This window comes from Coregonus clupeaformis, unplaced genomic scaffold, assembly GCF_020615455.1.
Source record: "Coregonus clupeaformis isolate EN_2021a unplaced genomic scaffold, ASM2061545v1 scaf0204, whole genome shotgun sequence".
Classification (NCBI taxonomy): domain Eukaryota; kingdom Metazoa; phylum Chordata; class Actinopteri; order Salmoniformes; family Salmonidae; genus Coregonus; species Coregonus clupeaformis.
In genome coordinates, this window is record NW_025533659.1 from 99,187 (window position 1) to 106,512 (window position 7,326).

Genomic DNA, 7,326 nt, shown 5'->3' on the forward strand with positions numbered 1-7,326 from the left:
CCATTCTTCTCTGTAGATCGTCTCAAGCTCTGTCAGGTTGGATGGGGAGCGTTGCTGCACAGCTATTTTCAGGTCTCTCCAGAGATGTTTGATCGGGCTCTGGCTGGGCCACTCAAGGACATTCAGAGACTTGTCACGAAGCCACTCCTGCGTTGTCTTGGCTGTCTGGTTAGGGTCGTTGTCCCATTGGAAGGTGAACCTTCGCCCCAGTCTGAGGTCCTGAGTGCTCCAGAGCAGGTTTTCATCAAGGATCTTTCTGTACTTGGCTCCGTTCATATTTCCCTCGATCCTGACTAGTCTCCCAGTCGCTGCCGCTGAAAAACTTATCCACAGCATGATGATGCCACCACCATGCTTCACCGTAGGGATGGTGCCTGGTTTCCTCCAGATGTGACGCTTGGCATTCAGGCCAAAGAGTTTAATCTTGGTTTCATCATACCAGATAATCTTGTTTCTCATGGTCAGAGTCCTTTAGGTGCCTCTTGGCAAACTCCAAGCAGGCTGTCGTGCCTTTTACTGAGGAGTGGCTTCTGTCTGGCCACTCTACCATAAAGGCCTGATTGGTGGATTGCTGCAGAGATGGTTGTCCTTCTAGAAGGTTCTCCCATCTCCACAGAGGAACTCTGGATCTTCTATAGACAGGTGTGTGCCTTTCCAAATCATGTCCAATCATTTGAATTTACCACAGGTGTACTCCAATCAAGTTGTAGAAACATCTCAAGGATGATCTATGGAAACAGGATGCACCTGAGCTCAATGTCGAGTCTCATGTCAAAGGGTCTGAATACTTATGTAAATATGGTATTTCTGGGTTTTTTTTAAAATCCATTTTCCGACATTTCTAAAAACCTATTTTCGCTTTGTCATCATGGGGTATTGTGTGTAGATTGATGAGATAAAAAAATTTTAAAATCCATTTTCGAATAAGGGTGCAATGTAACAAAATGTTACAACAGCTCCAGGCATTCCATGCTTTTCTTAACTCTTGTTCTGAGCACCTGAGATTTACTATGCAATCCGACACACGTCAAATCAGTTTCCTTGATCTTCTGATTTTGTGTGAGGATAATGTTCTATACACTGATCTTTACAGGAAACCTACTGATCGTAACAGTTTGTTGAGGGCTAATAGTTGTCACCCGCTTCCCTTGAAAAACAGTTTGCCCTACAGCCAATTCTGTCGAATCAAAAGATTTTGTAAAAAACAATCAGATTTCGACCGTAATATGGCTGAGACGCAAAGAAAATTCAAGGAGAGGGGGTACAAAAATGGTCAGATTAATACTGCCATTGAGAAAATTCAAAACAAATCGAGACCTGATCTCTTTCAAGGACTCGCAAAAATAAGCATTCTTGCGTTCTAACTACACGCTATTCAAAGTGCTCTGAACAAATTAAGGGAATCGTTCACAAACATTGGCACATTCTAAGATCCGATGACAGTATTGGTAATGTGTTTTCAGACCCTCCCTTGGTTGTATTCTCACGGGGCAGAAATCTCAGAGATAAATTGGTAAACTCTGATTTAGCACCCCTAAATATCCCTGCACAACGTCTATTTGCGCCTCTACCGGATGGAAAATACAAGTGTAACAGCTGCGCTCAATGCAATGGCACTTACAAATGTAGATCCTTCAAACACCCCCAAACAGGGAAACAGATCCCAATCAAAGGTGTTATTACGTGCTCCACAAAGGCAGTTATTTATCTTATAACTTGTCCTTGTGGTACACATTATGTGGGTAAAACAAAGCGCGAATTACAAGTACGAATCTCGGAGCATCGTAGCACCATTAGGTGCAAAAACTCTACATACCCAGTCGCTGCCCACTTTTTGGAAGCGAACCAATCGATTTCTTCCCTACGTTATATCGGCATCGAACAGGTCACCCTCCCTAGGAGAGGGGGTGACCTCGAGAACTTATTGTTAAAACGAGAGGCTGCCTGGATCTTTAATTTAAAGACCCTTGCTCCCTTCGGTCTCAACGTAGACTTTGATTTGAAGCCATTCTTGTGATTTTGCTATTCATTGTAAATGTTGTGGGCCTATGTAGCCAAGTATCTATGATTATGTGCTATCCATGTTTTTTGTATGTTGTTTTTATCTGTGAATTGGCCAATGCTATTAGGCCACACCCGGCCATGATTACAGACACCTGCGTGTGTCCTTTGACACTATATAAACTAGTGACCCGCAGTGTTTGTCATTATACCCTGATGAAGACAGCTTGTCTGTCGAAAACGTTGGTTATTAGGATATTAAATTATTGCATCTGAGCTCCTAGAGTGTGCGGCTTTCCTTTTCTTTTTCAAGTGTTTTACGCCGTCAGCCAGCACCTCGCCTAAATAGGTGTGCGTTTCATTCGCAATAGGTGTCCATTTTCAGACATTTCTAAAAACCTATTTTCGCTTTGTCATTATGGGGTATTGTGTGTAGATTGATGAGATATATATATATTTTTATCCATCTTTGAATAAGGGTGCAATGTAACAAAATGTGGAAAAAGTAAAGGGGTCTGAATACTTTCCGAATGCACTGTACGTGTATGTCTTTAGTGTGAACTTGAATACGTGTATGGATTTTGAGGTTCTGACATGGAGCGCGAGGGAGTTTCAGAGTTTGGGAGCTGCACTTCTAAAAGCCCAGTCTCCCATGGAGCGGAGCCTGGTGCGAGGGATCATATGTGTCAGAGGAGCGCAGTGAAGAGGTGGGAGTGTAGGGGTGCAGAAGGTCAGTAAGGTATGTGGGCGCCAGTCCATTGCGTGCTTTGTAGGTGAGCATGGGCAATTTGAAGATGATCCTGTATTGAACTGGGAGCCATTGGAGTTTGATGAGGGTGGGGTTGATATGGTCCCAAGGTGTGTTGTGTGTGAGGACTAATGCAGCTGAATTTTGAATATGTTGAAGTCTGTCCAGAGTTTTGGCGGTGAGTCTGTAGAGAATGGCACTGCAGTAGTCCAGGCGTGATAAAACAAAGACAGGAATTAAGATTTCAGCAGTGGTGTCAGTGAAAGAGGGTCTGCAGTGTGAGAGGTTTTTGAGGTGGAAGAAGGCTGACTTGGTGATGTTCTGGATGTGGGGTTTAAATGACAGAGTGGGGTCAAATGTAACACCAAGGTTCCTGACTGTTGCGTTGGAGTGGATTGTGCAGCCGTTGATTGTCATGTTGAGTTGACCCAGTTTCTTGATCAGGGAGTTGGGCCCATGAGCATGATCTCTGTTTTGTCGTCGTTTCGTTTTTAAAAGTTATTGCTCAACCAAATAAAATAAAATCGTATTTCTCACATGCGTTGAATACAAGAAGCCCTTAATCAACAATGCAGAGTAAGAAAATATTTGCTAAATAAACTAAATTTAAAAAAGTAACACAATAAAAAAGCAATAACTGGGCTATATACAGAGAGTACCGGTACTGTGCGGGGATACTGGTTAGTTGAGATAATTGAGGCCATATGTACTTGTAGGTAGGGGTAAAGTGACTATGCATAGATAATAAACAGCGAGTAGCTGCAAATAGTCTGGGTAGCCATTTGATTAACTGTTCAGCAGTCTTATGGCTTGGAGGTAGAAGCTATTAAGGAGCCTTTTGGACCTAGACTTGGCGCTCCGGTACCGCTTGCATTGCGGTAGCAGAGAGAACAGTCTATGACTTGGGTGGCTGGAGTCTTTCACAATTTTTAGGGCCTTCCTCTGACACTGCCTGAAATAGAGGTCCTGGATGGCAGGAAGCTTGGCCCCAGTGATGTACTGGGCCATACGCACTACCCTCTGTAGTGCCTTGCAGTCGGATGCCAAGCAGTTGTCATACCAGGTGGGGATGCAACCAGTCAGGATGCTCTCGATGGTGCAGCTGTAGAACGTTTTGAGGATCTGAGGACCCATGCCAAATCTTTTCAGTCTCCTGAGGGGGAATAGTCATTGTCGTGCCCTCTTCACGACTGTCTTGGTGTGTTTGGACTATGATAGTTTGTTGGTGATGTGGACACCAAGGAACTTGAAGCTCTCGACCCGCTCCACTACAGCCTCATATATGTGAATGGGGGCATGTTCGTCCCTCCTTTTCCTGTAGTCCACGATCAGCTCCTTTGTCTTGCTCACGTTGAGGGAGAGGTTGTTGTCCTGGCACCACACTGCCAGGTCTCTGATCTCCTCCCTATAGGCTGTCTCATCATTGTCGGCCTACCACCGTTTTGTCGTCGGCAAACTTAATGTCAGTGTTGGAGTCGTTCTTGGCCACTCAGTCATGGGTGAACAGGGAGTACAGGAGGGGACTAAGCATACACCCCTGAGGGGCCCACGTGTTGAGGATCTGTGTGGCAGATGTGTTGTTGCCTACCCTTACCACCTGGGTGCGTCCCATCAGGAAGTCCAGGATCCAGTTGCAGAGGGAGGTGTTTAGTCCCAGGGTCCTTAGCTTAGTGATGAGCTTTGAGGGCTCTATGGTGTTGAACGCTGAGCTGTAGTCACTGAACAGAATTCTCACGTAGCTGTTCCTTTTATCCAGGTGTGTGGAGTGCAATAGAGATTGCGTCATCAGTGGATCTGTTGGGGCGGTATGCAAACTGGAGTGGGTTTAGGGTTTCTGGGATGATGGTGTTGATGTGAGCCATGACCAGCCTTTCAAAGCACTTCATGGCTACAGACGTGAGTGATGTGGGTCGGTAGTCATTTAGGAAGGTTACCTTGGTGATCTTGGGCACAGGGACTATCGTGGTCTGCTTGAAACATGTAGGTATTACAGACTCGGTCAGGGAGAGGTTAAAAACTTCAGTGAAGACACTTGCCAGTTTGTCAGTGCATGCATCATCACCGCAAACCGCTGTTTTGGCGTCTACGCCGGCACGGCCATCTTGGTTAACTACATGCTGATGGTGACCTGGCTGCCAGCCGTGGTGGTGCTCCATGAGCGTTACCTACCCAACATCTTCACCTGCTCTAAACCTCCCCCACAGCAGAGTGGGTTCTGCACCCACACCCTCTGTGCCAACCTGTGCCAGAAGGCCAGCAAGTGCCTGTTCACCGTCTCCGAGGCCTCCCGGATCTTCTTTGAGAAGGTGCTGCCCTGCATCGTGATCAAGTTGCGCTACCTCTGGCTCTTCTGGTTCCTGGCCTTCACTGTGAGAGGGGCATACGTGGTGTGTGTCAACCCCAAGATGAAGCTGCCCTCCCTGGAGCTCTCAGAGTTCTAGGTGTTCTGCTCCTCCCACCCCTTTGAGCGTTATGACGCTGAGTACAAGAAACTGTTCATGTTTGAGAGGGTCCACCATGGGGAGGACCTGCACATGCCCATCACCATCATCTGGGGGTCACCCCCGTGGACAACTGGGACCCCCTCAACCCTAAGCATAAAGGCAAGCTTATGCTGGACATCACCTTCAACATCGCCAGCCCAGCCTCCCAGCTGTGGATCCTCAACTTCTGCCAGAGGCTAAGGAACCAGAGCTTTGTGTTCCAGTCGGAGGAGCAGGACTTCACCAGCTGCTTCATTGAGACCTTTAAGCAGTGGATGAGAACCGGGACTGTGAAGAGTCCTCGGTCTACCCTTGCTGCAGCCAGTCAACATTCCCCTACAAGCAGGACATCTTTGAGTTGTGCATCAAGAGGGCCATCATGGAGCTGGACCGCAGCACCAGCTTCCACCTGGACAGTAAGACCCCCGGGCCTCGCTTCGACATCAACGACACCATCCGGGCCATTGTCCTGGAGTTCCAGAGAACCTACCTGTTCACACTGGCCTACGAGAAGATGCACCAGTTCTACCACGAGGTGGACACCTGGATCCAGGAGGAGCTGAAGAACGCCCTGGCCGGGCTGAATTACGCTGGTTTGTCAGCAACCTGGAGTTCTACGACCTGCAGGTCAGCCTATCGGACGGCACTCTCATCGCCATGGCGTTGTCCGTGGTGGTGGCCTTTGTAGTCATGCTCCTCACCACCTGGAACATCATCATCAGCCTCTACGCCATCCTCTCCATCGCTGGCACCATCTTCGTCACGGTGGGCTCGCTGGTTCTGCTGGGCTGGGAGCTCAACATGCTGCAGTCAGTCACCATCTCAGTGGCGGTGGGTCTGTCAGTGGACTTCGCCGTGCACTATGGAGTTTCTTATCGCCTTGCCCCTGACCCTGACCGTGAGGGGAAAGTCGTATTCTCCCTCGGCCGGATGGGTTCTGCTATTGCCATGGCGGCGCTCACCACATTTGTCGCTGGAGCGATGATGATGCCATCCACGGTGCTGGCATACACCCAGCTGGGCACCTTCATGATGCTCATCATGTGCATCGGTTGGGCTTTTGCCACCTTCTTCTTCCAGTGCATGTGCCGTTGCCTGGTCCCCCAGGGCACCTGCGGACAGATCCCCCTGCCCAAGAGGTTTCAGTGCCAGGCTTTCAAAGAGGGCACCACCAACATCCCCTCACCCCAGGGCAAGCATGGCACCAAGTACCAACTGGACAGTCGAGGAGGGGAGGTGGAGCATGAGCATTACGAGCTGGATCCATTAGCTTCAAACCCTAGGAATGAGGAGAAACCTGCAGAGGAACAGGAGGCGTGCACCCAGCTCTATAATGGAATAGCCCCCCACTCTGCCCTCTGCACACACATCCCCTTTAAGAGCAAGGCAGAGCCCGGCAGAGGGCCCGGCTCTGAAAATGGACTGGGCACATTGGCCACCAACCCCACATCCAAATGCCAGTACCCTCATAACACAACCTGCACATGTGGGGAACCCCCTCCTCCTCAGCAGTCTATGGGTATGCAGTGGATCCCCCACCCATGCACTCAAACAACCCAGGACTCCCCATGCCCCACTCCTCAGTTCCCCCTCACAGGCAGCCATGCCAACAAAGGCCAGAACCTGTCTGCTCTGGATGCAGTCTACAAACCCATAGATTGCCGTATGCACTATGTACACTGTCCTCCAGCTCACTTCCACAACTGCACCCCGGGCAGGGTGCCCAGACAGGGCGCTCACAGCTGCCACCTCAGAAACTACTGTGTTCACACTGTCCCCCTCCTGGGTGGCCTTCCCAGGGACCAGAGCTCTGCCCCAGACCCAGCTGGGCTGGAGGAGTCACACCGGACTGGAGGGTCATCTGGCCCTAGCGGCTGTCCTAACACCCCAGCCCAGACTTGGACTCAAGGTCCTCCTGCCTCCCCTCTGGGCTGCACGTTAGCCCACACACACACAGGCTGCTGCAGAGCCAATCATGGAACACAGAGGGCGGGAGAGAGAACGGTAAACACTCCAAGTGATCAGAGCATGGATAATTATGTGTCCACCACAACGCAAAAGGGCGCTTGTCATAAGATGTCCAGCAACCAGTAG

General features: G+C 49.4%; 1 pseudogene; it reads left to right on the plus strand.

Moving 5' to 3' along the window:
* Positions 1–2,595: 2,595 nt before the first annotated feature.
* Positions 2,596–7,326, plus strand: LOC121535880 (annotated as a pseudogene).